The sequence below is a fragment of the Crocodylus siamensis genome, chromosome 3 (assembly GCF_052110815.1).
Source record: "Crocodylus siamensis isolate JL-2025a chromosome 3, ASM5211081v1, whole genome shotgun sequence".
NCBI classification, from domain to species: Eukaryota; Metazoa; Chordata; order Crocodylia; family Crocodylidae; genus Crocodylus; species Crocodylus siamensis.
The window spans coordinates 95,231,804-95,249,828 of NC_143397.1; the positions used below are offsets into that span (position 1 = coordinate 95,231,804).

General features: G+C 46.4%; 1 pseudogene; it reads left to right on the forward strand.

Annotated features, from left to right (window-relative positions):
- The first annotated feature begins 3,912 nt into the window (after positions 1 to 3,912).
- The window catches only part of LOC149868552 (uncharacterized), a 117,434-nt pseudogene continuing 103,321 nt past the window's right edge, over positions 3,913 to 18,025 (forward strand).

The window sequence follows — 18,025 nt, forward strand, 5'->3', positions numbered from 1 at the left end:
AAGGATCTTGGAGTCATAGTTGACTCCAAGATGAACGTGAGCTGTCAGTGTGATAAAGTGTCAACAAGGTTAACTGTGTGGCAGAAAGCCACCTTGTTTCTCCCCAAAATCTCTGCCCTGTGACACTGTGACTAAAATCTCTGAGCTGCAACCATTTGATTAGGGTGGGCCCAGCACACAGGGGACCGCACCGTCGGCCTGTCTATTTAGTTAACTTGAGCTGGCTGCATTCCGGGGGAGGGGGGGTGGGAACCTGCTCCCTCTGCCTACGTGATTGGCATCAGCCACCTGGGTGAGGGGCATCTACCTGGGGAGCTGGAGTCTGCCCAGTAACTGGTGATGCATTTCAAATTGGTTGGCTGACAGCCAACTGGGGCTGACCTCCACTGGCCCAGGTGAATGAGGTCACAGGAGCTATATAGGTTGGGGGAGGGGGGGGAAGGAAGCTCTCTCTTTGGCCATGAGGTGAAGCAGCAGCAAAGCAGGGGAGACAGAGAAGCCTTACCATCTGGACCTAGCTCTCTCTCTCACCCCAAGACTTCAGAGGGGAAACTGGAGAACTCTGGAAGATGCTTGTGAGTAAGCTACTCAATCAGATTAGATATTTAGCTGGCAGTAACAGAGATGCGTGATCAAAAGGCTACCTCAGCCCCTGAGGTTTGCTCTTTAGGATTTCTAAGATATTGCTCAGTCCTGTACCCTAGTTTCCCCTACCCCTCGTAATCAATAGAGTTCACCAATATGTCTGGTGTGGGAGACATATTGAGGGGTGGGTCTAAATTATGCCTAAGAGACCCCTTAGGTCTGTGGACTAAGGGAGACTTTGCTTTTTGCCCCCTGACTTGGGGAAGTGCCCCAAGTGCCTGTACCGGGTCAAGTACCTGTCGGACTATTAGGCCTGTGTTTCCCCGAGGACACAGGGCGGAGACAGTCCCTTCTTGGGGTGGTGGCATGACGTTACCCCCAGACTAGCAAGTGTGCTCCGGGAGAGGGGTCGGCCAAGCATAAGGCGCCCCTAGGGAGGCATTTGGAGTCTGGAAGGTGGTTGGGCGCAGGGAGGTGGGCGGCTCAACGCAGGAGTGCCCCCTACTGGCCCGCCACAAACTGCACTTTATAATGCATTAGCAGATGCATGATGAATAGGTCCAGAGAGGGGATACTTCCCCTCTATGTGGCATTGGTCAGGCCACTGTTAGACTACTGCATCCAGTTTTGGGCTCCTCATTTCAAGAAGGATGCAGAGAATCTTGAGAGGCCCGTATGGTCATAGGCCTGCAGGCAAGGCCGTATGAGGAGAGAGTGAAGGAACCTAGATGTCTTCAACCTTCACAGGAGAAGGCTGAGAGGTGTTTTTGTAGCTGGGGTCGGGGCTGCTGCAGCAGTTCAGCTGGCACAGGGGACTAGTGTCTCCATATGCCATCTGGTCAGGCCTCAGAAGCTCCTGTCTATTTGTATCATTCAATTACCATGGACCCACCTGGCTAAGTAGTAGCTGCTACTGTATGGGAGCTAATGGATGAATGAAACAAAATTCTGGGGACAGAAGAGGCAAAAAACAGGATAGGAGTGTTGTGTGGGCCAAGGGGTCAACACATGAAAATGAGTGCTCCTGAGAGGGACACCGAGCAAAGCCCCATGGGATGTGCCCACTGGTCCTCAAAGGCATCCAGGGAGGTGGTGGACACCACCAACAGTGCATCACTTGGAGGCGTGTGCGGACCAGTGAGAGAAAAGCAGCCCTGCAGTCTCCAGGCATCTTCCCAGCCAGAGCCTCCTTCCTGATCATGTACAGTGCCCACTTGGCCAGGGCCAGGGCCAGGGCCAGGGCCAGGGCCAGGGCCAGGGCCAGGAAGAGGTTGACCAGGAGGATCTGGGACTTGATGGGACTGCAGATGGGGTGTCCAAAAATAAAAATGTAAAGGGTAAAGTTCATCTGAAACTTCAGGAGGATGTTCTGGAGATAGAGGTGGAGGGGCTGCAGCCTGGTGCACTCGAGTGTCATGTGCGCCAGGGTCTCCCTCTGCCTGCAAAAGGGGCAGGAGACTGGGGTGTCAGTAAAGCTCACAATATACATGCCTGTGGCCAGAAATAATCCTATCAGGGTGCAGGGCCTAGGGCAAACCAGCAAACCACTGGGGAATGATAGTCCCGGCACACCGGACACAATGGGACAGGTGGTGGCTGGAGCTTCTGGCCAGAACAGGCAAGCACCCATCCAACCCACCAGCAAGCATGTGGGCTAAACTACAGTCACAGCCTCTCTGCCCGGCTCTGCAGGGTCCCCCAAAGCATGGAGCACAGGGTGGTTGCCCCAAAATGTGCCCCCCAGGGGATGCCCTGTCCATGGTGATGGCTCCAGGTAGGAGCCACCAGTTGAAGTTCCCATGGCCCGTGGGAGGAGGGTGGAGTGTAGGCTCAGCCACTGGGGTGCCACAGCTATGCCCTTGCCAAGCAGGCCCTGTCAGTTGGTGTCCAGGCAGGATGTGAGGGTGGTATGCTGGACCATGTGGAGCATGAGCATGTAGAGTGCCAGCAATGGATGGTGGAGAAGTGGACCAGCCTGGTGTCCTCCGTCATGCTCAGATGGTAAAGTAGGGAGTGCCACAAGGCTGGGTGGGGTGCCGGCCCCATGAAAAAATCTGGTGGGCTGGAGGACATTGGGTGGTGGGGGAGGGGGAACGACAGGAACCACCGCTATGCAGGACCTGGTCAAAAAATGTTGCACACATTGTGGGTAAACTCATGCACTGGGAAATGCAGTGGGGTCCACCCACACCCACCTACTGTAGTCCAGCAGGTCTCTGAGATGGATGACACCATTCAGGGCTAGCCTCTGTCACAATTGGAGAGCCTCTGCTGTCATCACCTCCAGCTGGAGGTTTGAGAGAAGGGGCTCAACAAGCAGGTTGGCACCCTGGGTGAGTATCACAAGTGACCTAGAAACAGAGACCAGCCTCTAGGCCTGGAGGAGGTGCTGGTAGAACTCTGGAGAGCCCTTGCAGGTCCTGCATGTAGAATCCTAGCAGGCTGGGGAACTGCTAGTCATACTGGAGCCCCCAGAATTGGTGGAGGAAGACACACACCAGGTGGCCCCATGATGCATGGCTACCGAAGCCATATAGCAGTCACTACAAGGCCTGGAGGCAGGTCCTGGCTGCCCTCCTGCAAGGTGAGACTCAGGACCTCCACAGCAACCCAGTGCTGTCCCAATCAGAAAAACTCCAGAGCCCAGGCCTGGAGCCCACCTAGGACCTTGGGGGGGGCACTGGCAGGGTGTGGAACTACTGCCAGACAAGGCCAGCTGGTTCAATACCAGTGCTCTCCCACGCAGCAAGAGACACTGCAGCAGTCCCATCCATGCCCAGAGCTGCTCCACCACCCTAGCCTCCAGCAGGTGCCAGTTCTCTGGCAGAGAGAGGTTAATGGGGGACAGGTAGTCCCCCAGGTACAGCAGTGATCTCACACACCAGCAGATGCCTTGGAGCACAGAAAGGGAGTGAGCCCACTTGCCATCCATCACCCCCTGCTAGGCAAAAGCTCTTGACCCAATTGACCCAAGTAAAGGAGGTCGCTGGCCTGACAGTGGGCAGCCTTGATGTATCCTTCATCTGGATGGGATGGACTCTGTTGAGCTTGCCCAGCTGAGCTCGACCAAATGCTCTGCAGAGGCATACAGCACCTGAAGAGCCTGCACAAAGTGGGGCCTGAAGGCAAAGGCCCACAGCATGCCTGTGAGGTACCTGTGATCCACCCTGTTGAATACCTTCTCCTGGTCCAGGAACAGGGAGCTGTGCTCCTGAGCTGCATGCAAACAGCACATGGAAATAGGCAGCTTTGGGGGGCAGGCAGGCTAAGGGGGAACTTCCCCTGGGAGGAAAGGGTGTTACCAGGTGGGCCTTGGGTTCTTCGACCATGACTCACATTTCTGCGCAGTGGACACGCTCGGGTGGGATGGGCTTCATCTGTCGCCAAAAGGTAAGCACGTTTTTTTCTTCCAGGCTGGCTGATCTCATACGGTAAGCTTTAAACTAGGTTCGCTGGGGAATGGAGAGGCAGAGGAATATGAGAACACTTCACCATCAAGCCGAGTGACATGCACAGGTAGTACTCAGGTAAGTGACAGGGACCAGGGAAGACATGTTTCAGGTAAAGATGAAAGTGAAGGTGAAAGCAGAGGGTGGCCCACCAAGGCAGCTGAGGCTGGGAAGGTACCCTTAGGTGCCAGTAGTGATGGTGGGAGAGGGGCCTGTAGGCAGTGCAGGTCCCCTCCCGGTGCTGTTCACCAGTCATGGCTTGGTGGTGGGTTGGTCAGCAGGCCCGAACAGGAGTGCAGAAGCTGACGTGCAGTGCTGATGTGCAGTGTTGGGATGCCGTGCAGTGGGGATGTGGTGCCCTCCCTCTGAGGGGGGGCAGCAGAGTGAGCCAGAGGACCTGCCATGGGGTGAAAACAGCAGCAGCAGGAGCAGCAGCCTGAGGCAGGAAGGAGCATGGCCAGCTTCCTCCTAGGAGCTCCTGAGGGCAAGTAGCTCTGAGCTGCTCACCAAGGCAGCTTTTTATCCTGCTGGGGCCAGCACAAGTGTTGGCCCCAGGCTTCAGCTTCCCCTGGCTGCAGATCCAGGAGGAGCTGAGCAGGGTCACTTTGCCACAAGCAGCACAACTTGCCCCACACCAAAGTGCATGTTCAGGCATATGTGCTGAGGCGTATATTTCTGGTACAAATTTGTGCTGCTGGTGTTTGAGCTGCTGCAAGCCCACATGCCTGCATGTGTGGTCATGCCAAGAATGACCTGGATAGACTGAAAAAATGGTTTACAACCTGTAAGATTCAATGAGGACAAGTGCAAAGACCTGTACTTAAAATAGAATACTGGCATGCACATGTACAGCCTAAGCTACAGTACTGTGGAGAAGGACTTGGAGGTTACAGTAGACCACAAGTTGAAGATGAGCCAACAGTGTGTTCTTGTTGCAAAAAAAGGCAACAGCATTCTGGGTTGCATCACTTGCAAATCAAGGGGAGTGATCCTCTCTCTCTGTTCAGCACTGGTGAGGCCTCAAGTTTTGGGCCCTTTACTTTAAGGAGGTGGATAGATTAGAAAGAGCTCAGCACAGAGCAACGAAAATGATTAGAGGCCTGGGAAAGGTGACTTATGAGAAAAGGCTGAAAGAAATAGGTTCATTTAGTCTGGGGAAAAGACTGGAGGTGAAGGTTGGGGGTTGATAACAGTCTTCAAATACTCGAAGAGTGATAAAGGACATGGAAAGCAAATGATATGAGGAGAGGCTGAAAGAGCTAGGCATGTTCATCTTGCAGAAATACTTGAAGGGCTGTCATAAAGAAAAAGGAAAGCACCTTTTCTGTCTTGCTGCAGAAAGAAGGACACAGACCAATAGGTTGACCGTTTAGAAAAAATGTGGACACCAGAAGAATTGCTCCTGTTGTTTATTTTGGCTATTTGATATTCCCTACTCTAGGTGCACAGCTGATCATATAGGTCATATGATATTGTTTCTGGTCCCTGACTGAATAAGGCATTTTAAAATAGGAGAACAAAAGCCAAATAGCAGCTGGCCAGTGACCAACAGTTTTGTTCATGCTTGTTAGCATTAGAATTAAGAAGAATAGTCATTCCCCAACATTCCTGGGAACACCTCCACTAATATAAAAAAGAGCAAACATAAAATGGTTACATATGATTGGCCAGAGCAACTATTTAATATTTATATTTAGTATTTGAATGACAATTTGTAATCACTCTTATTCCAGTCTTTAGATGCTTTAATACAAATTCATGCAACAACAGCGAAAAAGATCATTCCTCAAAAAAGTAGCAAAATCCAGTGCTTTACAATTAAGAGTGGTGGCTTAGTGGACTAAGCGTCAGAGTTGAAACTGTTAGAGTCCACAGAGCAACACGTTTAAAACCTAGATTGGCTGCTTTTGCACTTCATCCTTCTAAAATGAAATGAATACAGTGCAGTTTGCTGCGAGTCCTTGAGGTAAAATTAAAAAAAAAAATCAAAAATCAGTGTCCTGTTCTTCATAGGGACTAGAAATCCTGAAGCACTTAAAAAAACCAAACAAATAAAAGTATTTGGTGTTAAAATGGTAAGCCCTTGCATTTTCCTGCCCTGTGTCTCTTGCATTTTCCCACCCTTGTTTCTTGTTGATTTATGCTAGGCCCTTGCATTGGTCTTGCAGCTGATGCACTGTTTACTTCTGTTTGCATTTTCCTGCCCTTTTTCCCACTCCTTTTCCCCTGCTGCTTGCAATCTGCTCTTTCTCCCGCTCTTTTCCCTTTCTGATTTGTGCTTGCCCTGAACACTGAAAGGTCTTGGTCTAGCAGCATACATTGCCTATGCCCAATTTGGAGATTTAACCAGGCATAAGACTTAAGATGCTAAAGTTAGCAGAAGTGTAATATTTGTTTTACATGTTTGTTTACTTCATGGCTTTGAATAGCTTATCATTGGTCTAATCATTTGACTATTTGTTTAGTTGTGAAATAGAGGAACTTAAACCAGACAGGGGAGGAAACCAATGGTATATTAAAAGAGAAAATATAAAGTAGGCTTTTAAGATGATTAACTGCAGGTGACGGAAGGTAGTAGGGGTGATGACCTCATGCAGATGCAGAGTGGAAAGTTTCATGGTAATGGGCTACTGCATAGCAAATTTCCATGTTAATGCAGGGGCAGAGCCATGGGCATAACTCGGGGAAACTGGGCATGGTTTAATGCTCATGTGTGGACTGGAAAGTATAAATGTATGAATGCACTCACGTTCTGGGCCACTCCTCAGTTTGGTGCTAACCTGCCTGAAGTTGCCTCCACTTCAATAAAGCTGTTGAACACAGTTGTGTTTGTCCCACAAGTGGTCATGCTCATGATCCTGTTAAAAATATTATTAAAAATGTATAATGAATAGAGTGTTGTTAGAACTGCACAGTTTGTATCTCGTACCTGATAAAAAGAAACACCACCAAGGACATCCCTCCCCTCTTAGCTAATTTACTATCTCTTTCCTATACTAAATCACACATACCTTCAACCTCCCTCTTCTTTCTCATGTAGATTACAGAAGCTGTGATTTAATTGGCTGTGTCCTTGGAGGAGAGAAGAATTTGAACTTTTGGTAACCTGGAGAGCTTTCTAAGCATGCGTAATTAGCTAATGCATATATGCCTATCCGCCCCGCATACTTAAGTAGTTAATTATAATGGACATGTGACGTATAAAGTGACGTATTTACATACATGTTTGTATGAACCGGAAATAAGTTGTAAGAGTTCCTGTTTCTGCACACGTGCCCAAGAGAAAGAGTATATAGAACCAGCTAAGAGGTTTCTTCGGAGGTGGAGTGGTCTTTTGTCTTCACTCCAACCCTATTTGCAAATATACTTTTTGTGTTGCTAAATAATGTGGCCTGAAGAATTATTATTCGCGAGCCTCCAAAAGAAACGAACCGCAATTTTCGCATCAATCCCATGGGCAATTGATTCATAGGTTTTTTTTAACCTGAAATGAATCAAAAAGTTTAACAAAAATAAACCTCTTCTTTCCTCCAAATCCCTTGGCTTCATACAAAAAACTGCTCTATATTACTAAACCTTCATAGCTTCCCATTGTCATTAGTGGATTATGGGGCATACTTATAATTTAGCCACCTATTCTGTACTAAAAATAATTAGCTTCCCACAAGTACCATGTCTGCATGGCACTGTTATAGTAGCTTACTTGTGGCCTCTATTACTTTGAAAGAGCTTTGACCAAATAACAAAGCCTTGTTATGTTTTCTCTTGTTATCTATCCACATATTCATAGGTTGGCTCCTTTGGCTCCTTCCATTCTATTTGCATAGAAAAACTGTGTTGAAAAAACTCAGTTTTCACTTCTTTACAATGCCAAGGAAACATTCATATATTTCAACAGCAGCTGACTTCTTGTCTTTCACTGATTAATTTACCTTAGGAGCTCTATATGCTAAGAGTAATCTCTTTCACCTCATTTCAAAAGCTTGTATCTATCTTTCTAAATTTACATTCATGATTCAGCTTCCATATGCATATAGGGTTGTTGCCATTACCATTAACCTAAGAAGATAGATCTATGTCTCAATGAAAGTATTAATACCCTAAAAGATCCTGAGTTTTCCCAGAGCTGTATTTGCTACTTCAATTCTTGTCTTTACTTCCTTGTCTAATCCATAATCTTCTATGATAATGGCTTCTAAGTGCTTAAAGGAGTTCACTTTTTTGAGATACCTTCCTTTAATGTATACATCTTTGGGCCATATATTAATATGCTCACCCATGGGAATTATTTTTTTTTCCATATTGATCCTCGATTCTATAATTTTTTTGCCAAAATGTCTAGTCCTGTGATTTTCAACCAGGGTGCCACCGCATGCAAACATGATTCACTAGATAAACCCAGAGATTTTGAATTGAAATTCATCATGTTAAAACCAGTCTGCCCTGTTGTGATCTTTCTGAGTTCTTTTCAACAAAGTAATTGCTCTATTATTTTTTTGCAGTTAAAAAAAATACAAACAGTGTGTGGGGGGGAGGAAATTAAGACCTGGCATTTCTGAGGGGTGCCTTGAGACTAAGGAGGGATGCTCTGAGTCTAACAAGGTTGAGAATTACTAATTTAGTCTCACTGCTAATTTGGACATCTTCCTTACTGATCTCAAAAACACATCTCCAATTTACATATCTTTCTATTTTGTAGCAAAACTGAACCTACAAAATCTCCAAGTACATCTGACACAATTTGAACAACAAATATGTTGAAAAAAAGAAAGAAGCAGGAGGTAACTTGTTTTAAATCAATGCTTACCTTAAAATCTTTTCCTTTACCGAGATAGAACTGATGCTAGTCCTGCAGAGTGACTTGAGATATTAATGATCCCTAGGTTGATATTATGTGTTGTTGTTATTTCTCTTACATCTTTATGGCAGAGTTAATAGCTTTTTTTTAATCTAGAAATTTTGATACAGCTCCATTTGGTGGTCAACAAATTTTTCAGAGTATTCTCAAATTGTAAACCTCTTTGATCATGCTACAGGCTTTTCTGAAACCTGTCTTCTCTTCCATTAATGTATAATTTCTAACTGTGGTTTTCATCAACTAAACAAGATGTGTTACTGTACCTTATGTGAATAATCAAGCTTCTAGTTGTTTAAATACTGTATTTTTGCAAGAGTCCTTTCTTCAGTATAGACACCATTACTGATATTTTACTATTGCTCAGACCAACTTCTAGGTTGCCATACAATGTAAAAAGATAATATGAAGAATGTCAGTCATATCCTCTCCATCCTTAAAAAAATCAGCAATGAAACTGTCTGATCCTGAAGCATTTACCATTTTTAGATCTTTATTTGCTGCCTCAACTTCAGCCCTAAGGTTTGATGAATCATGTTCTTCCCTTTGCCTCTTATCAGTAAGTTTAATGAGCACATTTGGTTTATTAATAAGAAAGTGAAAACACAAAATTTTCCCTCCATCTTTTAATAGCTACCATTTTCTCAGTGAAGTTGTCCAGCCTTGTTTTTAGAAAGAACAATGGTTTAAATCAGTGAGCTCAACCCAGTGGGCCAGAGGGGCGGTGCCTGGTTCATCCATGGGGGGTTTCCAGCTGGTGATCTCAATCTGGCACCAAGGTGCAGCAGGCACCATCCAGTTATGTGGAGGGAAGAGGGTAACACGTTGGCTCAGTGGAGCCCCACAGGGGAAAGGTGCTGGATTCAGTCCTATTGGGGAAAGGGGTGTGACCCAGCTCTGATCCAGAAAATGGAGGAGGAGGAGGAGACGACATGGTCCATCCCTGCAGTGGAAAGAGATACCTCCTGGCTCTGAGCAGTTATGTGGGGCTTTTGGTTTGGGAATTTGGCTGGGTGTGTGGGGGGGGTGACCATATTAATGGCCACTGCTCCCCCACTGGCAAATTTCTGGACACATATGGAGCTTGCAGGCTAGATAAAAAGGCTCTGCATGCCACATTTGTCCTGAAACCAGAAGTTGAACATTCCTGGTTTAAATTATCCTGCTTTTGGTGATCTTTAGCCAGAAATGCATTCTTCTGACCTCTGAGATTATTTCTGAGCTGGGGAAAAAGGAAACTTTCGAATGACAGAATTGTGCAACCATGTGAACCTTAGTTTAATTATATTATTGTGGTGCATACAATTCCCACAAGTCTTGTTTACTAGTTTGAATGCGCTTGTTCTAAACCCGTGCAAGTACATATATTACATTAGATAACAGAACATTTAAAAACATTAAACTTTGTATATGCATAAAGCTTCCATTGACTTCATTGGCCTTGTTTCAGTTCCATGTAGTGCTCTTTTTGAATATTTGTTTTGAATGTAATTCTACGAATCACTAAAATGACCCTGAGGGGGAGAGTAGGAAGGAAGAAAGGGCCACAGTGACAGCACTATACTATATAACTTTTAAGTGGTCTCTAATTCACTAGATTATTTCTTGAGAAATTCCAGTCTTAGCTATATTGCTGAAAACTTGACTTACTTCAATAAAGTCAGTGAAGAGACTCCTGATTTATACCAGCATAACTGAAAGTAGTGTTTTATACCCACAGTGGATAAGTATTTTATTCTATATCAGGGGCACAACCAGATGAGCCTGAACATGCCTCTTGCCATGTCTCAAAGCAGTTTGAGATGTGGCAAGAGGCATGCTGGGAATAAAAAAGCATTCCCTCCACTGCATATTTGCAGCGCAGGATCAAAATTTGATACCTGGATATCCAAGCATCAAAAAAACAAACAAAAAACCCTACAGAGAAAAACTACAGTCCTGGACCATGCCCGGAGGCAAACGGGGCTCAGGTCCTCCAAAAGGGACACTCTGGTACACAACCAGAGTGTCTCTATGGCTGCCCCTTGTCCCAGTGCTGCAGCATGTGTGGGACAAGAAGAGGGGCAGGCTGCAGTGACCGGGACCCACACTCCATCCACAGGTAAGTAGGGACTGGGCGTGTGGTGGACTTGAGCTGGGGCTGTGGGACTGCAGGGGACTTGGGGCAGAGGGAAACTGTGGGAGGGGGATCTGTTCAGGAGGGGTGGGTCCCCCACCTGCCCTCTGCAAGGCCCACAGCAGCAGCAGTGGTGGCCATCAGGGCACACAGGGTGCTCCAGGCAAAGCTCCCCCGCAGTGCAGGGCAGTGTGGCTCAATCCCGGCCACCTGGTACATGGAGCTGCCTGTGGCACATTGCGTGGGGCTGTGCACTTTTGGGCAGCTCTGGACCACTCAGGCTGTCATCCAGGGACTGGCACCACTTGCGGGGACTGCATGTCATACCGGGCCAGGTCCTGAGTGCATGGAACCAGCCTGGTGCTATGGTGCATGGGGCCTGTACACACAAGACCTGGCCCGGCATGACACATGGTCCCCATGAGTGGCACCAGCCCCCAGGTGATGGCTTGAGTGGCCCAGAGCTTCCTGAAGGGACACAGCCCTGTGCCTAGCCAGGCTGGACCTGTGCGATGTGGCATAGACAGTGCTGGGTGCCAGGTGGCTGGGGCTGAGCTGTGCTGGAGCTGAGCTCTGATTTTTCTATGATAAAAAAGCCAAAAGTAAATGCCAAAGTGTATAGATATGTAGAATGTATTTTGTTATAATGATAGAGGCACTGGTAGGCTTCCAAATTGCTTTGAACTTGTAAATATCAACAAAACACTGCCCAACTGATCTCTCTCTATATAGTAGCATTTCATTTTAATAGCAAAAGAATACCACTTTGTTCATTTTAATGAAAGAATTTGGGTTCCTTATCAGAGAATTTTTAATTTTTAAACAGGGAATATCAGGATCTCTGCTGGTGAGACAAGTGGCAAGACCTAGGCAGAGGAGCCTATCCATGGCCAGCACTGGGGACCCAGTTGGAGGGCAAATGAGGTGGCTGACCTTTTTGCCATCTGGGGATAAGAGGACAAACTTGGACAGTTCAAAGCAGGCCACATCAAGTAACCCATCTTCTGGGCAATAGCTGCCCAGATGGCAGAGCAGGGGCACTGCACCCGGGTTTGGCAGGCATGCAGCCATGGGTCCGCAGATCCAAGGAGGAGGATGCTGTTCCAGGTGGCAGCAGGTCACAGCTAGGCAGCAGCCCCCACTGCCAGACTGCTGCAGTGGGTAGAGGGGGCAGGGGCCACTCCAGGTTGGGCTGCTTCAGCAGTCCAGCTGGCACAACAGGTAGTTTTCCCAGATATCAACTGGCTGGGTCTCAGAAGCTCCTGAAGGTAAGTAGCCCTGAACTGCTTGCCAGGGTACCTTTTTATACTGGTGGGGCCAGCATAGGTGCTGGACCCAGGCTCTAGCTCCCCCTGGCTGCAGATCCAGGAGGAGCTGGCCAGGGTTATTTTGCCCCAAGTGGCACAATTTGCCACACACAAAAGTGCATGTCTGGGCATGTGTGCTGAGGCAAAAATCTTTGGCTCAAATTTGTTCTGCTCCTATTTGAGCTTCTGCAAGCGCATGTGCCTGCATGTGTGGATGTGCCCCAGATGTGCTAAAAAAGAAGCGAAGAGAAGAATGAGTATTATTATTACTATCATTGTTTACAGCTTAGGTGCCCAATCTCATAACATGAACCTATTGTGTCATATGGCATACAAACATGGAAGTTATATTAGAGTACCTTTGTCCCTTTACTCGTATGTACTCAACTAACAGCAGCATAAAAATACCTCCCAATTCTGCCAAGCAAATTAAAACCAAAACCTAACCATTTTAAATGTGTTAGACAAGCCAGGTTACTTCACATACCAGAGACTTTGACTTTTAAACAGGTTGCTTTTTTCATTTTTTCCCCCAGATTACCTGCACTCATATTAGACAGAACTCCCCCCACTTCAGTTCTAGAGACTGGGGATGGATAAATAGTTCAAAAAAATAATATTTATATCTACTAAAATAACCAGTCAACTTTTTAAATAACTATAGCTCAGTACAGTACAAGAAATCATCTTGTAAACCAAGTGTTAAAAGTCTGTATATATTAAATTATTAAAACAAATTAAATTCTGCTGACCAAAACTAGTGTTTTCCTCCACTCCTTTTGCTAACATGACAATTTACAGAAAACACAACTTTTTTATTATGGGCACATCTGAGTTGGGCCAAAAACCCAAGCTCTCTTAGGCTGAGTAGCTCTCCACTCCATACACAATGCTATTCCCTAATGTTACCGATTGGGCACATCTACATGTGCATTAATGCTCCTTTTCTAATGGGCATTAAATTTAGTACCTCCAATGTGATGGTGCCTATGCATGAGCACTGAGGCTGCTCTGATGCTCTGGAGCAGACATAATTAATTGAGTCTGTTGGAGTGTGGCAATTGCCATGCTGCAGCTACCTCCTGCATGTTGTATATCTGCATCCCCATGCTTAAAAATGTCAACGGGGGCACTTGAACTAAAGCTCAAACAAGCTTGAGTTCAAGTGCCCTCACCACCATTTTCAAGCATGGGGATACTGATACAGGAGATGCAGTGGTGCTTTAATTAGTGACCCACCCCCTCCAAAGCACATGTAAAAGTTCCTTGAGGTACTACATTAATGTGCATTAGGCTGCATTAATGCACAGTACTGCATTTGCATGCTTTTTTTTAGTGATGCTGAATGTACAGTAGGCTATTGTACTGCATATTAGAGTAATGGCACAGTGTTTTACATGACACTTTAATGCATAGTAAAGTAGTCAACTGCACATTGAAGTGCATGTATAGATGCACCCATTTGCATAAAGATATGAAAAATGGTCCTAATACATGGTTAACAAAGGTGAGATTTCTTTTTCATTTGCATTTAACTCAGAACCCCCCTCAAAGTAGTTCATAACCCATTTTCCATTTCAGATAGAATACAGAAGCCATTCTACAGGCTTTGGACTGAAATATATCAACTAGCCCAGTGGAGCTATCTTTTTTGGCAGACATGCCACAAATTAGTGCTGCACCTCCCCAAGTGCCACTGATCCCTTTCCTTGCCTGACTGCCTGCTCTACTTTCTGCCTCCTTCCCTGTGTGCCCGAGTTGATTTGTTGCTTTGTTTTCTTCTCCCTACCCTATCTGTTGCTGTGCTGCTTGCCCTGTTTCTGATCTCCTCCATGCTGCATACAGAGGCTGCCTGTCCCACTTCTTGTGGCACCCATGCTACAGGCTTACCAGCCCTGAACTAGACCAGCTGCTAAAGGTAAAGATTAATTCTATGTACAAAGATTTGGCTGAATATATAACAGCAATACGAACATAAAAAATCCCCAAACGTGAAAGGGATAGTTCTAAGTCTATTTGGAACAAATGCTAAATTGAAGACATTCAGTTACATTTTACTCTAACTTGCTAGAAGTTATTTTCTATCCAGCAAATTGATTAGCTCTGAGCTGAGATTTTTAAAAGACTCAGTCCATGGGAAAGGGCTGGAGTTTTTTTAATATGCAAAATTTGGAGTTTTGAAACTCTGGTATAGTCGATAACAAATTTTAAGTGAAAGGACCCAATCTTGCAAAAACAAAAAGCAAAGCAAAATAAAACAAAACTTACCTCAGCATACTCAGAAGCAGAACATTCTTCCTCACACATACATAAGTCTTTCCAGAATTAAGTATCAATAAGATTTTTGGAAGAAATGTTGGGGTTGTTATGAGCACTGAGTCCTAACAGTTTGTAGAAACTCATTTCAAGATTCTGTGCTGCACAAGCCATTTTACTATTTTTAAATATTAAAAACAGGATATAATCCCATTCAAACCCTGTCAGGAAGTGCAAATTAGGTGATATCCAATATACTTACCCTGACAGTTCTAATTCAATATGGCACAGGACAGACAGTCAAAAAGCCTGAGACTAAATTGATTCAGTCTTTGCAGGTTAGTCCAAGATACACAGATTAAATTGAAACAGAAGTGAATAGACCTTTACCTTTGATTTAGGAAATGAAGCCACATCCCTGCAGTGGGTCAGGGCAGAAGTCAGGGGGTGATAGAGCACTGCTCTCTGGCTGTGTATTCACTTCCTCTTCCAGCTGCTCCTGAGGTCTCTGGGCTTTTGCAGTCCAGAATTACAGAAGCAGGACTCTGCAGGGTTGCTCATCACTTTCTCTTCCTGCTTCCAGGTGCCTCTGGGATTTGTAGTCCACAGTTGCAGCCAGCAGTAAATTTGAGCGGGAGAAGGGGAGTTTAACCCCACTCCCTGGCCACAGATGGGGCTTGCCTTGGGGAAGGGGGGAGCTGTCTCCCCCTCCACCTCCTCCTGTAGGCTGGGCTGCATTCTCAGTCAGGATTACCTGCCCTCCCCCGCCCCCCTTTGTCAGCCAGCCCTCACTGCTCCAGCTAGGGAACAGAGGAGTAGGGCCAGCCCTGCTCTCTGAAGCAGACAGAACAGCCCAGCCCAGGGCTGGAAAGCATGCCGGGATGTTGGAGGACTCTAATTTAACTTGAACCAGGGAGGGGTCTGGGACAGAAGTTGCAAAAACTGGTTTGCCCCAAATCAGTTAAATTTAATTAGTAGATGTTAACAGTTGTGAACCAAAAAGATGACAAAAGCCAGATGACAATACAGATCACCCAATCAAGGGACTAACATGCAAGGGATGGGGGTGAGGAGGGGAACACAACTAGGTTACAGAAAATACAATGTTAGGCAACTAAGCCTGGGGGTGGGGGAAGAGGAAGGAGGGGGGTTGCAACGCTGAGAGAGAAAGAAGATAGATACACACAAACCCATACAATGGTCTACAATGGTGGAGGAAGTAGGTTGAAGAAAGTTTCTCAGTTCATATAGCGTCTTATCATGGGAGTCCTCTTCAGGTGGAGCGGGGTGGTCCATAGTTGAAGATTCAACTAGGTTTGAACTACATTCAGCCAGGTTAATCTTAAAAACATTTTCAGCCATCTTGAAACTGGTTTATATGCACTGAGCTTTTGTTCTGAACAGGTTTAAACCAGTTTCTGATCACTTAAACTGGGTTATGTGCAACTTCTGCCCCTAGCTTAGGTGTGCTCCAAACAAGTCTAACATACACCTACATAATACTGAGGCAGCCACCAATTTCATTCAAAATCACAGCTGTGGTGGCACCAACTATATAGGGCACTCATTTGGTATGGGGTTGGGGGGGAAATGGGTTCTGGTGGTTGCTCATAAACCATTATCTTTATTTTTTCCAATGATGATTTACAATAAAATACATTGACTACTTATCTTTTAGACTACGGAATAATGCTTTTTTGTTGATTTCTCTGGTCAATATGCCTTGAATTGTATCATGCAAAATGGAACTATTTCAATAGCCAAACTATCATGGGTACTGTCTCCTGTGAGTTTGGAGATGTGGGTTTGAATCCCTTTAGGCAGAGGAAAGAACTGAACTCTGGTCTCCCCTATTTTGGGAGACCACTATATAAAAATGGGAGGGGTGTACAGAATTGCTACTACCAATGGCATTTCATAGTTTCATAGTTTCATAGTAGCTAGAGTCGGAAGGGACCTAGGTAGATCATCTAGTCCGACCCCCTGCCTTGGCAGGAAAGAGCACCGGGGTCAGATGACCCCGGCAAGGTGCTCATCTAACTTTCTTTTAAAAATCCCCAGGCTAGGAGCCTGCACCACTTCCCCCGGAAGCTGGTTCCAGGCCCTAGCCGCCCTGACTGTGAAGTAGCGCCTCCTAATATCTAATCTAAACTTACCCTCCGCCAGCTTGTGACCATTATTCCTGGTCACTCCTGGCAGCGCACGGGGGAACAGGGACTCCCCCAATACCTGCTGATCCCCCCTGACCAGTTTGTAGTAGGCCACAAGGTCCCCCCTTAACCTTCTCTTGTGGAGGCTAAACAGGTTCAGGTCCCGTAGCCTCTCCTCATAAGGCCTGCCCTGCTGACCCCTGATCATACGAGTGGCCCTCCTCTGAACTCTTTCCATATCGTCCACGTCCCTCTTGAAGTGTGGCGCCCAGAACTGGACGCAGTACTCCAGCTGCGGCCTGACCAGTGCCGCATAGAGGGGGAGGATCACCTCCCTGGACCTGCTTGAGATGCATCTGTGGATGCATGACAGGGTACGGTTGGCCTTCTTGACTGCCTCCCCACACTGCTGGCCCATGTTCATCATGGAGTCAATGACAACTCCAAGATCCTTTTCCGTCTCCGTGCTGGCAAGAGGGGAGTTCCCCAGCCTGTAAGTGTGGTGCCGGTTCTTCCTCCCCATGTGCAACACCTTGCACTTATCAGTGTTAAACCCCATCCTATTCTCATCCGCCCACCGTTGCAACCTGTCAAGGTCAGCTTGTAGCCTATTGCACCCTTCTAGTGCACCCACATCCCCCCACATCTTAGTGTCATCAGCAAACTTGAACAGGGTGCTTTCTACCCCCTCATCCAAGTCACTGATGAAGATGTTGAACAGTGCGGACCCGAGGACCGAGCCCTGCGGAACCCCACTGCCCACGTCCTTCCAGGTCGAGAAGAACCCATCCACTACCACCCTCTGGGTGCGGCCCTCCAACCAGTTGGCGACCCATTTGACCATGTGGGCATCGACACCACAGTCTCCCAGCTTTTTGGGAGTTCATTTCAGTTATGGAATGAACAATTAACATACCTAACTCCAAGAGAGAATTCATGGCTGTGAAACCCAGGTGAAGATAAGTACTAATTAGTTCCCTAGAATTAAGCACCTACACCTAAGTCTTGGAGATACTCCTTTTGCTTCAATATTCCCTACTAACTGCTTTTAGCAAGTCTTCATTCATCATACTGACTGTTGCAGATTCCTTTGGGAAGCAGCTGACTATCCACATGAGCTGTATGGGAAGCATAGTCCTTTTGCGAAGGTAGCCCTGAAACCATAAAGGTGGGAGAACATGCCTTGTGTTGAAATCTTGTCCCTAAAAGTCAGCAACCAAACTCACATTGACTTAAATAAGGCCAGGATTTAACCCTTCCTGTTCTTCAGCAAATGCCACAATTAATCTGCTAAAACAGTATGCTCA